Consider the following 13,821-nt stretch of genomic DNA (forward strand, 5'->3'; position numbering starts at 1 on the left):
ATATTAGTTAAACTGTTTGCTGCTTTTGTCATCTTTCCCCCCACCAGACTTGCATTTGGGGCAAAAAACTGACAGTTCTGGGTCATAATGCAGTTTTATTTTCTACAGCGTTTTCCAAGGGAAGGTAATATAAACCATAGATAATAGCTAAAGGACAGCCCATACTTTTTCCTAGCTGGGCAGTCTATCAGGAAATGACATGTGGGAAATTGGGGCCATATTGAAAGCTACTTGGCCAACACAATGGACATGACTGAAAATATGTCGGTAGGAAAGGCCTGAGCAGATACCAGCTGTGTGCAATGGATTTTCCCCTGACTAAGACAAATTCAGAAACCATCTGAACATACATTCCCCATTTCTTGGTGATGTTTTGTGCCTATAATCCTTTTTGCTGCCAAACTGAAGCAGAGTAACTAGAGACTATTTCAGGAATAGAAGAAAGAAAAAAGTGAAAAGCAATACATAAAATTGTTGGCTTAATTTTGGGGGAAAGTGCTTGGTCCATGCCTTGAGCAGCCCACACCCCACATCTCGATTATGTTTAGAGCATGGGTAGGCAAACAAAGGCCCGGGGGCCAAATCCAGCCCAATCACCTTCTAAATCTGGCCTGCGGACGGTCTGGGAATCATGTGTTTTTACATGAGTAGAATGTGTCCTTTTATTTAAAATGCATCTATTGGTTATTTGTGGGGCCTGCCTTGTGTTTCTACATGAGTAGAATGTGTGCTTTTATTTAAAATGCATCTCTGGGTTATTTGTGGGGCATGGGAATTGGTTCATTTTTCCCCCTTCAAAATATTGTCCGCCCCACCCCGACCCCCATGTCTGAGGGACAGTGGACCAGCCCCCTGCTGAAAAAGTTTGCTGACCCCTGGTTTAGATATAGCGCGCTAGCTAAATGTCTCATCTACCCTCCCTTTCTCTAAGGAATATGTGTATATGCTGAGGCAAATACAAAGCCAAGGCTGCATGTATCTTTACAAGGTTTCCTTCTAAGACCGGACAGAAGAACTGTATTATCACAGATAAGTTCATGATGTACCAGCGTCTCTTACAGTTTATGTACCTAGTGTGTTTTTGCTTGGCTTGTGCCATGAGACAATGAATGCTTTATACTCTAAACCGAACTGAGTAGGAAAGGAGTTTTCTGAACTGGGAACTTAAAACTACTGGAAAGCAGAAAAACTCTGATATTCTGCTGGAAGACTCTGCTGGAGCCATGCATACTCTACTGATCACACTGGTTGACGTGTGGTCATGTAGTATCAACAGCAGATGGTGGGCCCAAGTCCAACAATTTTGGACCAACTGGCTTCTACAAGTCAGAACAAAAATGAAGTATCTAAATGGGACTTTAAGGAGACTCCATTGTGGAAAATCTGCAGGGGATGAAGAGACACTTTTCCTGGGCCTGAAGGTTAGCAGGGCCTGCAAGCTCATTATCACGATAGAAAATGGTACAATTTTTTAATGCAAAAAAACAACAACTCTGTATCTCTGTTGGGTATTCAGATTTTGTTAAGATTTTTGTTAGATATACTAGTGCCAATGAGGCACAGTGTTAGAATGAAACATATATTTATTTATTAAATTTTAAATAAATAACTAAATACAACATTCTCAGCAATGAGCTACTGCTCAAGACCTCCTCTTGGATCCAAGTCTCCATTGTGAGGGAGGCAGACCATTTCATAAAGCAGACACAAGGAAACAGATGTCCATGGCTTCAGCTCTTATCATCCCTAGCCAACATCTCTATTGGTCAGGGATGATGGGAATTGTAGTGAAACAACAGCTGGAGTTTAGCTTCTCCTAGTATTGCACTCCTTTGATGGAAATAATATTGAAACAAACATAGTGCTTTTCCTTTAACTCCCTTATGGTGTTAAACAAGGACTGTTTAATTCACTGGTGGTCATTTTTATGATGCTTTACTGCTTACATTGTACACTGCCTTTATATTTTTTCAATGGCTTGGTGGTTTAGGAATACTGCAATAAATAAATGTTAACATGCTGGTGCGAATGATTCTTGTGCTAGGTAGGGGAGTGTTGCTGTTGAGTTTCTATTTTTATCTGCTGGTTAGTGGGTGGGAGTATTGTTTTGTTTATCGTTAGTGTGCGGCTAATGTTTTCTGTCACTATAATGTGGGAGATGTTTGTTTTTTTTGTTTTCCAATAGGTTGTAAAGAATATGGATGTTGCATGTAACTTTCCCCTCACCCTATGGTACTATATTTACATATATATTTCCCCCCATGTAAGTTGCTTATAGACACTTTGGATGAAGAGTGACTAGTAGGTTTAAAAATCGAATAAATAAAGCTGGCCTGAAATTATAATAATGATAATGTTAATTTATTATTTATACCCTGCCCATCTGACTAGGTTTCCCCAGCCACTCCGGGCGGCTCTCAACCAAATATTAAAAACACAGTACAGCATTAAACATCAAAAAACTTCCCTAAACAGTGCTGCCTTCAGCCCTGAATGCTAACTTTATTTCCCCTTCCCAACCATCCTGCCAAACACCATCTAGGAGTCCTGGTGTCTATACAGCTCATATTATACCTCTGCTCAAACACTGCAACACAGCTATGCAATACACAGCGGTCTAATCTTCGAAGTGCACTTAATTTCCTACCTTAAATCAGATAACATAATTTTAATTGTGTCCGGTTACTATGCTCAGAATGTAATGAAATGCTCTTGTTTTTATAATGATCATGTGCTACTTTTCTTTGGAAATAGGGCTTGCATGGGGTAAATTAATCTTAGATTATTTAAGGCTACCTCATTATATGTAATGAATACTAAGTAAGAATTCATGCCTTAATCCCTTGCATATAATTGTATGTATTATGTATGTGGGTTTTTTTTTACAGTTCATTAGTATTGCTAAAAGTGGAATGTTCATGCTGTGATGCTGCATTTCACAAGAGGAGCCTGCAATATAGCAAAAAATTAAAACTTGTGGAGATTAGGCAGTTGCACCTGCAGGCATTTCCCAAATAAGCTATTCATTTGGGGATGTAGCAAAGAAGGTAGTTCAGATGCAACTCTCTGAGTATTCAGAATATTCATGTTTCAGAATCTAGAAATGGTGAAGGACTCATTCCAATGCAACATCACATTTGCATAGGAATTAGATTGAAAGTCTTGATTCTTCTGAATGAAGAAAACGTGGCTCGTTATTTTATGCCTGAGCAAAAATGAAAAAATAAAACATCAAGGGTGCATTAATTTACACCTGGAGTGTTTAATTAGCATTCCTTCACTTTGCATTGAAGGGGAAGGGTAGGGGTGTCTGAGATAATACTAGTCCATATGGCAAAGAAAATCCTTTTCTTACTATTTCTGTAGGGAGGGCCTATCTGAATGATGATGGCAGCCAGAAATAATCTGTTGACAAACTGGTATCAAGCCTGAGCTGAAAAATCAAGATTATGGTCGTCAGAGTCAAAGCTGCTCCCAAAACCAATGTGAGAAAAATGAGAAGCATAAAGTGTTACCTTAGACTAGAGCAATTAAGCTAGGGTGCCCTTTCTTTTAACTTTTCTCGTGCTGATATCTTCAGGATTGACACTTACAAATAAATTAACCTTCAATCTCTGACCTGGAGTTGCTGATTTTCGGTGACCGAATGAGGACTAATCTGTTGCATGTGCCAATTTAAATAAGTAAAGTAAAAGCCTGCTAAAACCTGCTCACCCACCCCAAAGATGGGTGAGTTAAAAATGGCAATATGGGTTTAAAAATAGAGACAAGCATAAAAAGAACATTCTTCCAACCATTCCTCTCTGTGTGCAGCAAACGTCATCTCGTTCCCTCATTTACCCTCCCTCCTGAAGATAAATGCTGTGTTTCAATGCTTTTCAAGGTGACTTTTCACAATATTTTCTTCATGCAGCATCTGTTGCAATCTCATACACCTGACAAAGGCTACTTTTACTTGATCCCTTTAGCACTGTAAATATATAACATTTCTGGGTTATCTCAGATTTGTAATAATCAGGAACTGTCCAGAATGGGGCCAAGGCCAGAAAGGAGTTTACTAGTTGCTGTTTAATGCTGACTTTTCATGTTCTTGAAGATATTGTTTGGATTTTCAGAATGTAAAAACTGTTATAAGAAGCAAATTTGCATTCTGTATGCCTCATGCTCTTTTTTTGACCAATGTGCTTGCCAGAAGAGTAAGGTTAGACCCGTAAGAAGAATTTTTCCATTAGCTTGGAAATCAAAACACACAGAGTTTATGCTTTCGTTCAGCTATCCAACCATGGCTCCAAGAACTCTTTCTGAGTTAGTGCTGCCAGTTCAGACCTCGTGTAGTGGATCCACTGCTTACCACCAATTAATAGTGTGGTGGACTCACCCCGCTAACTGGCCCCAATTAATTATAGCACACACACCTCACTGCACACCAATTACACCAAGTATCACAATTTACCACGGGCTATCATGTGGGGGACTTGTATGAGCGAAATCTTAGTGATTAGAGTCTCAGGCAGAAAATGATTGAAAAAGAAGAAAAGTTTTATTAAACAAAAAGAAGTTTGTGTGTGTCACGAAGTGTGTCAGGAAATGCATTCTTTTGGGTAGAAGTTAACTTACTTTAACTCACTGTAAGATATCTCAGGCTTAGGCACAGTGTTATCGTCACGGCTTCTCTCAACCCCTCTTTACTCAAAATTAGTCGTTATGCTTCAGCTTCTGTTACTTAGTTATGACAGTTAAATACTTTTAACACAACACACCTTCCTTCACAGATTAATACCCTGGTTCATGAGTGAGGGGCATTTCCCCTCAGTTACCCACTCTCTTAACAATCCCACTTCTGAGATATTCTAAAATAGTGTAACAGACCCAGGGGGTCACCTCACCCCTTGTTACCCATGCTGGGTCTTAGTAATCACAGCATCCTTTTCTAAGTGGTCACAGACCAACTATTTAATTATTTGCCCTAGGACCTTTCCTGGTATTGACATCAAACTGACCAGTTGGGAGTTACCTAGGTCTTCTCCCTCCCTTTGGAAGATGGGGGAAACATTTGCCCGTCTCCAGTTCACAGGGACCTCACCTGTTTTCCAAAAATTATACAAGATTATAGACAGAGGTTTTGAGATTACATCTGCAAGCTCCTTTAATACCCTTGGTGCAGCTCATCAGGCCCTGGATATTTGAATTCATTTAAAGTAGCTAGGTGTTTCCTTACCAGCTCTTTTCCTATCTTGGGCTGCAGCAGAGGCAGTCGCTCCTTTACTCTGTCACCCAGTGGCATTTATCCTTAACTTCAAGTCAAGTGTAAAGAGGCAGGCCTCCAGTAATTGTACCTTCTCTTCCAGCAAGAAGAAGTGAACTAAGCACTGGTAGAGTCTGGCCATGAGAGACCACAAGACCCTGAGACTTTGTTCTGGATCTTCCCAAGTTGTGCATAGAGTGTTAAACGATGATTTAGCATTAGGTGTGAATGTGGCTGAAAATGGAAGGCAGACAGAAAAAGGGAAGCTATATGTTTAGGCTGTGCTTGTATAAGAACTCCATGTATGTTCGGCTATTAAAATCAGAGCCTAATTTAATTACAATTCTGATGGCCTTCTCTTCCTGTAAGTCTCAGCACAACTCAGATGCTTTACAGGAATCCATGTCTTATTTTTTGTTTCCATTCTACAGGCTTTACTAGAGCAGATAATAATGTGGTTTGATCTACTAACACTTCATTTTTCTCCAAAGAGGAAATGTGGCATTAAATTGTCATGATGGCATAAACAGTTATCTCTACCTCAAAAAACTCTACTGCATGGAAATCTGATTTTAATCAGAAGCTATTGGAATTTAGTGTAATTATTGTGATGCTAAGAGTGGAGTTTGATTTTTAAAAATAGCACGTACTGATGTAAAGCTGTTGAAATAATAATAGCCCAAGAATGAGACAGTAGAAATTATTTCAAGACATGAAAAAACACACACATTGATAAGAAGATTCCTGACTGATTTGATGACAGACTTAATCAGTTGCTTTAACTAATTTAAATGAATTTGCATATTATCAAAACCTCAGTGTAGGTGCTTTTCTGATAATATTTCAAGAAGCATGAAATGTCAGATTTGTTACTGTTCATTGTTAGATGAGAGTGCAATCTTTTCTCATTTTCTGATACACTGCACAGAATAATAAAGCATATGCCCTTATCAAGCAGTCTTTCCACTTTCCCTTTTACCAGTTAAAAATGGCTACCACCAGTTTTAATCAAGTAAGGCTTTAGTTCATTAGCCTATCAATTTAAACAGATTGAAGATTGTACTCATAATTAAAAATGCCAGTGCCTTTGCATTTTAGATCTCCAATATTGACACTTTATTAACTTTAAAAGATTTTTGTGTGTTTTTTCTTTTGTAAAGTTACCTTTGTGGTTTTGCGGGTCCACTGTACTTGGTTTTTATGTCTTAGGGAACCAATAGTATGCCCTGATTTAAGAGAATGTGTTAAGGGAATAGATAATATAAGGTGAGACTAGAATCTGAGGTGATTCAAGACATTTTTGCACCTGAGGCAAAATGTCCTACTGCCGCTCCTGCAATAGGGAGCATGTGAGGCTCTGCAATGGCTTTCCTTCAAGGGAATCCAAAACTCAGTGAGAAGGGGGCTGTCAGGGAACTGCCATCAGCTCAGAGGCAAGAGGTGGAAGGGCAGTTGTGTTACAGGAAGCCGCCGAAGATCTTGCGAAGCCCCACCTCCAGTGGGGAGGGGGTGCAGAGATCAGAAGATGCTAGGGAGAGCCTCAACACCGAGCCTGAGCAAAGTGGAGGGGAGGCAAGTCCCCCTTTGCCAGCGCTCACTCTGCGCAGCACCCACTCTGTGCAGTAGGTTTGGGCGCAGAGAGGGGAGGAGAAGGATGGGGGTCACACGGCTGTTATGCTGGGGAAGGTATAAGGACCGCCCACTCCCAGATTCTGCTAGCGACTGAGCAGACATGGACTTGTGACACTCTGCACTGTAAATAGTTTGTACAGATAATACAGTCTGGAAAAGACAGGTTGGGGCCTTGCCTGTTTGCTCTCGAGCAACCAAACCAGCACCTGACAGGGGCATTTCAAATAACTTTGGTCCTGGTTTCCCTCGGCCCCTAGGGACGGGGAGAGACCAGTGGCAAAGTGGAGCTCCTTTGGTGGTGGCAGAAGCAGTGGGATGGGAGTGGGAGCCAACTCTTGCATTTCTGCCACCTGAGGTGGCTGCTCCAACCCACCTCATCTGTAAACTGGCTCTGGCTAGAATATTCTGTTTATGTTTTCTGCTTGTCCAGAGTCATTCTTTCTAAGAAATTGCCTATCAAAACTGACTTTACATACCAGCTTCTGTCTTTTGTGAAAATACAGCACATAAGCTGCTTTGTGGTACATTACACATTTGGCTGCACCTATCACTGAGACTGAAGTCAGTAGTCCCCTGAGGCTTACCTCACACAGAAATTCTCTTCATAATGTGAAGCAAACCTAAACATTGCTGGCATGTTTTAGTTTTGTTCTTTAAAAAAGAAAGGTGGAAAAACCTAATGAGTAGGCAGGGAGGTAAATGTATGAACTTTATATCTAAAACTAGAATTCTGTTGTTGATGAGGTAGCAGAAGCATATTAATAGGAGTCATATTTTATTTAAAAAATATGGTAAATGACAAACCAGTTCACTTGTAAATTAAAGTGGCATGGGAACAGCTTCCATGTGTTTGGGGCCCCATGTGACTTCGGTAGTTTTTTTCATATAAAATAATGGTTCTGTCAAAAAATGTTTTTCTTTCTCCCAGTAGTAGTTTGGCCCACACAGTGGACCTTTCCAATCAATCCAGGTCATAAAAGGATGTAGATGAGAAAGAGTTTCTTCTGGATTCCTCTGAAATTATGTGAGACAATGTAATGCTATTCAAAACAATAATATAGTAGTACCTTGGTTCTCGAATATAATCTGTTCCAGAAGTCCGTTCGACTTCCAAAACATTCAAAAACCAAGCCATAGCTTCCGATTGGCACAGGCACCCTGGAAACTATAGCCAAGAACTGCATCGGATGTTCAGCTTCCGAAAAACATATGAAAACACTTACTTCCGGGTTTTTGTCATTTGGGAGCTGAAATGTTCGATTACCAAGGTGTTCAAGGACAAAGGTTCCACTGTAGCTGGATCCTGTGCATGGCAAAGATAGGGAGCCAATGCAGGAAACAATTTCAAGTTGTCACCAGGTCTTCTGAATGAAAGGTCATGTGAATGAAAGGTTGTGTAACCACTGGAAAACAAATTTACACGGCATTTAAACTTTATTAAGCATCAATAACAGCATTACTTTATGGCAGAGAAGCACATTTAGATTATGATAATAGGACAATGAATAGCTAGTAGAAAATAAACAGTAATAAGCAGGGCAATATGTGATTGCTTACCTCTTACAGTTGAATTGCATTCAAGTTCATCAACTCAAATAATATTTTTTATGTTTTTCATTTAATTTCTTCACAACACATCCTCTTCTCCTTTTTTTGTGGGCATTGCCCCTCTATCAGCAGCCCTCTGGAGTACAAAAGCTTACTAATAGGAATACTGCATAGACTAAAGGCATGCATAGCTGAGTCAGACCAAAAATTCAGTGTGTTAAAGTACTGTTAAAGCCTCAAGCTAAACTCTGCATGACTGGGATCTTTTTGAAAACAAAAACTATTTGGATAAATGATTATAACTATTTGTTATAGTATACCATACTCTCCTCTGGGAGGTACAGAACAACTTGCATATCTTTTCCTGGTGGTCTCTCATCCTGACACTGTAAAGGACCAAATCTTAGTTTCATCAGTTGATGCGGTCACTTCACTGTGTGTACTCATTGTGAAGAAACTTTTATCTTGCCACTTTGTACTTAATGGAGTTTCTGCATGCAGCCTGGTAGCTAACGCAAAAGTGCAATCTGAAGGATAATGTTTTGGATAGTACTTTTCTGTTTTGTAAATCTGACTCAGGGGTTCAGTGTTGTAGAGATGGCTTCAAGATGTCATGTCTGCAAAAGGTCCCATTGTGAACAAAGTGGGGATTTCTATATATACTTGTGGTGGTTGAAGCACCACCATTTCTTCATTGCTTTTTTTTACAATTTCATATGACTACACAGTGGTACCTCGGGTTACAGACGCTTCAGGTTACAGATGCTTCAGGTTACAGACTCCGCTAATCCAGAAATAGTACCTCAGGTTAAGAACTTTGCTTCAGGATGAGAACAGAAATTGTGTGGCGACAGCGGGAGGCCCCATTAGCTAAAGTGGTACCTCAGGTTAAGAACAGTTGCAGGTTAAGAACGGACCTCCAGAACAAATTAAGTTCTTAACCCGAGGTACCACTGTAAATAGGTGCTGGTAATTGCTCAGATAGTGTCTCTTGTGATTTGCTGCATTAGCAACTGGAAGGCAGACAATTGACATGTACTGCAGTTTAAAATTTCAGCTATGAGTAAGAAAATCTACCAAGTTGGTAAGGTGTCAGGAAGGTAAAGCGAAACTGGAACACAAAGCGAAGCTGTCAGTTTTGTCAACGTATGGCAGTAAGCTTACTCTGTTCTGTCACCCAGAGCTACAAAGCAAGCCTGGCACAGAAGCTTTCCCAAGCCTTGTCACATGACTTGATATGGCCTAACCATATGCAAGAGGCTTCCTTACTAGATTCCTTGCCAGTGGCCAGAGGTTTGTGTGCTTGAATCCCTCTACCAGGCCGCAAGATCATTCCAAACAGGAAAATGCAACATAGGAGAGACAAAATAATTTCTCCAGAACCCTCAAGGAAATAAGACATGACTATTGTTTACCACATTATTACAGTGATTTTCTAACTCTCATTGGTTGTCCTACTACTACTACTACTGCAGTGGTACCTTGGGTTACAGATGCTTCAGGTTACAGACGCTTCAGGTTACAGTCTCCGCTAACCCAGAAATAGTACCTCGGGTTAAGAACTTTGCTTCAGGATGAGAACAGAAATTGTGCAGTGGCAGCATGGTGACAGTGGGAGGCCCCATTAGCTAAAGTGGTACCTCAGGTTAAGAACAGTTTCAAGTTAAGAACGGACCTCCAGAACAAATTAAGTTCTTAACCCAAGGTACCACTGTACTAACAATTTATTATAGTGATAGTTTTTTTGCATACTATTGTTGCAAGCCCTTATTCAAGGATGGGAGGGATATAAAACTATTAACTGAATTTGCAGCATGAAACACTGAACCCCACATAGAACTGCCTGTCTGTACATTAGGGATGGGAGAATTATGATAGAGCTTTTTTCAGCTGGAACTCACTGGAACTCAGTTCCAGCACCTCTCAGGTGGGTGCCATTGCCATTATAAGAAAACAAGGGAGACATTCATGGTGAGTTCTTGCACCTCTTTTTTTAGAAAAAATAACACTTCCCCCAGGTATTGCCCATCATATGTGACCATTGGTCATGGTAGCTGGGGCTGATGGGAGTTAAAATCACAACTTCCAGGAGTTCCCCATCCCTGCTGTAAATTGTAAGTAGCACACTGACCATGAACACACTTGCTTTACATCACACTGATTGCACCGAGACTCAACTTCCAGTTACAGTGCACAGAACTGTAACTCAAATTCTCAGTTTCTACCACCTTTTAGGTCCATCAATACAAATGAGAATAGTGTTATTCACAAGTTAATGTAAAGCGAAGCTTGTGGCCTCATCTTTAAATTGTGAAGTTTAAAGACAGTGAAATGTAGTTGTCTTTTGATATAGTGTTTACTGTTACTAAATGCATTATAAGGGTCAAGGAACAAATTTACCAAAATATCCTGGATTTTAATCTCTGGTTATTTAACGTACATTATGTCACAAATATGACGAATAGCTTATCCGCTTGCAAGTATGATTACAAAATAGCATTATAGCCTTACGGATAAATATTAACGTTTTGCCCTTGCATTGTACTTCTCTCTACCACTCTGTCTAGCACATGCTGTACAACGTGAAGTGAATGGACATGATATTGTGCTTAACAAAGAGATTGTTTTTTTTCCACATCACACACACAAAAATGAAAGAAAGTACTGTCACTTGGGAGAAGCATCTGTCTCTCTACCTTAGAGAGGGCTCTTTGCTGTTTATGGACCACCTTGTGGACCATCACAAAGTCCTGAATTATCTATAACTACAAAGTAGCTGTTGTTGGTATTTAAGTACTTCTGACACCCCTATTTTCTTTTCTTTCTTTTTTAAAAGAGCATTTATTCAAAAGTTACAATACAGCTTCGTCCGTTGCCATAATATCACAAAATGATCACTCCATTCCCAAACCCACATCACTGTCATGTTAGCTCGCCGAATATCCTCAATAGGAACCCAACACCCCTATTTTCCAACTTGTTGTGAACTAGAACATAAATTCACCTCAGTACTTTGAATACTTTAGATTAGAATTACGTATTGGGCAAAGAGAACTCAGAAAACAATAATAAATCTACAGTTGCAATTGTAATATAGCTTCTTATTTCTATTTTAGACCCAATAGATTGGCACTGTTCTTAGTCTTACAGCACTTGGATTTCAGTTTGTTGTTGTTGTTTTCTGTGCTATTTTAATGTGTTGTATCTTATACACCCCTTGAGACATATGTGTGGAAGGTAATAAATAATCTACAGCCAGTTTGAGATGGCAACATTAACCATACTGAAACCCCACCAATTTTCTCCTTTGAAACCAATTTCCCCTGCCTCCAGTGCCCAAAGGGAGAGGAAATGGGAAATATAAACTACAAATTCTTTTAAAAATTGCATCCGAAGGTGAAACTTAGAACATCCCCCCCCCCACACACACACTTTTAAGAGCAGGAACTTTGCTATTTGAATCTTTTCAGCCTAGTAAGTGTGTGTGTGTTGAAGCATACTTTCTTTGCTACAGTGACATCCAGTGGCCACTAAGTTTACATAAGGACTATCCTGGGACAATGCTCTGCAGTCATTGCTCTTTTTGTTGCATCTTTGCTTTTCAGACTTGCAAGGATAATTTGTACACTCCACTGACTGGATTCAAAACATGCTTAAAGCATATAGCTGTCTTTGTATTCTGGAAGTCAAATGGACTAAGCAAACAGTACACTCCGGTCCAGAAAGCCATTAAGTCCAGTCCTCTGCCCTAGGCAGGATCCCCTACAAAACTCTCCATAGTTTAACAAATGTAATCCTAAAGTGTTGCAAAAGCACAGGCCAGAGTAGAACAGTTTGCTAACAGATAAGCTGAGCCATTTTATAACAAAAAGAACTGGAAGGGATCTTGATATTCCATTGCTTTGCTTTGCATAATTAAAGGCTAAAGGAATATCTAATTCAGGCTTCCTCAACCTCGGCCCTCCAGATGTTTTGAGACTACAATTCCCATCATCCCTGACCACTGGTCCTGCTAGCTAGGGATCATGGGAGTTGAGCCAGTGTGGTGTAGTGGTTAAGAGCGGTAGTCACGTAATCTGGGGAACCGGGTTCGCGTCTCCGTTCCTCCACATGCAGCTGCTGGGTGACCTTGGGCTAGTCACACTTCTTTGAAGTCTCTCAGCCCCACTCACCTCACAGAGTGTTTGTTGTGGGGGAGGAAGGGAAAGGAGAATGTTAGCCGCTTTGAGACTCCTTAAAGGGAGTGAAAGGCAGGATATCAAATCCAAACTCTTCTTCTTCTTCTTCTTGTAGGCCAAAAACATCTGGAGGACTGAGGTTGAGGAAGCCTGATCTACAGAAAACATTATTTTCTTCCATAATGCTTTCTATTTTTGAGGAGCATATTTGTTGATTATTATTTTTTTGAGAATGTAATTTGAGTAGCAGTAGTTCATAAACAAGTGCAGAGCAAATAATCATTATGCTTTCAATTATGATTACACAATATAATAAAAAGGAAGCTGAGATGATATCAGTTTTCGTGCATCTTTCATAATTATTTGCGTCACAAATAATTTTGTAGCAGGATATCCCTACTATAGTTCATTTATATTTTATTTACACAAAATATAAAAACATAAATAATATCTGAGAACTTTCTTTCTATATCAGCCTATTTTTTCTACCATTTAGTTTCTTAAAGTAGATGCTATAATTCCAGAGATATTATTAAGGAGCTAATCTTCTCACTCAGAGTGCTCTGCATTGTTATGGTAAATAGAATCCTGATAGTATTCCATAAACACCAGTTGTTTCTACTGAAGTAAACAAGACTTTTAAGAGATCAAGGACTTCTCTGCAATTCTGGGGATGCAGCTGATGAGTGGTAAGATTAATATGATTTACTTAGCAGTTGATCAACAGCATTGGTTTCAGAAAACAGCATGTTTCCAAAATCCCTGAAACATTGCTAGGGCCAATATATATTTAAAGCGGTATATTTATCATTAGGTTAATATCTGGATGGAAAAATTACATTTTCCACCTAGCTTCACCCAAGTGGATACATGAAAAATTGGATATTCCATTTGTCCCAAAACATGCATGCAAAGCTACAGCTGACAAGTAGGATATAGGCTCTGCATTGAGAAGGTTCTTGGTCCAATGTCTGGCATAACAGTTCCAGGTTAGCAAGAGGAATGCAGATACCAACATCAACTGCCTTAGTATCTTTACTTATTTAATAGATTTTAATTCTTCTAGCTAATGTGTAAACCATGCACTTGATCTGCCCCCCTTGGGCAGCTGCTGGAACCCCAACACAGCTTACCCTTGTTGAGTTGAAACATATTCTAGGTTCCTTATAAGATGCCATTGTAATGCACCCCCATGCCTTAAGCAGCCCATGCTGGGGC

The 13,821-nt window shown here is 39.8% G+C and overlaps 1 protein-coding gene across 4 annotated transcripts in view; it reads left to right on the top strand.

The window, feature by feature from the left end:
• Window positions 1-13,821, top strand: part of CNTN1 (contactin 1) — a 150,886-nt gene that overhangs the window by 71,539 nt on the left and 65,526 nt on the right. The window contains exon 1 of one of the 4 annotated variants that reach the window (XM_083399507.1): window positions 960-1,421. The exons of the other annotated variants lie outside the window; for them this stretch is intronic. The gene's annotated coding sequence lies outside the window, so the exon portion shown is untranslated. Of the gene's footprint in view, window positions 1-959; window positions 1,422-13,821 lie in introns of those variants that run through there. 4 annotated transcript variants of the gene reach the window in all.

The sequence above is a fragment of the Podarcis tiliguerta genome (assembly GCF_965153285.1).
Source record: "Podarcis tiliguerta genome assembly, chromosome: 10".
NCBI classification, from domain to species: domain Eukaryota; kingdom Metazoa; phylum Chordata; class Lepidosauria; order Squamata; family Lacertidae; genus Podarcis; species Podarcis tiliguerta.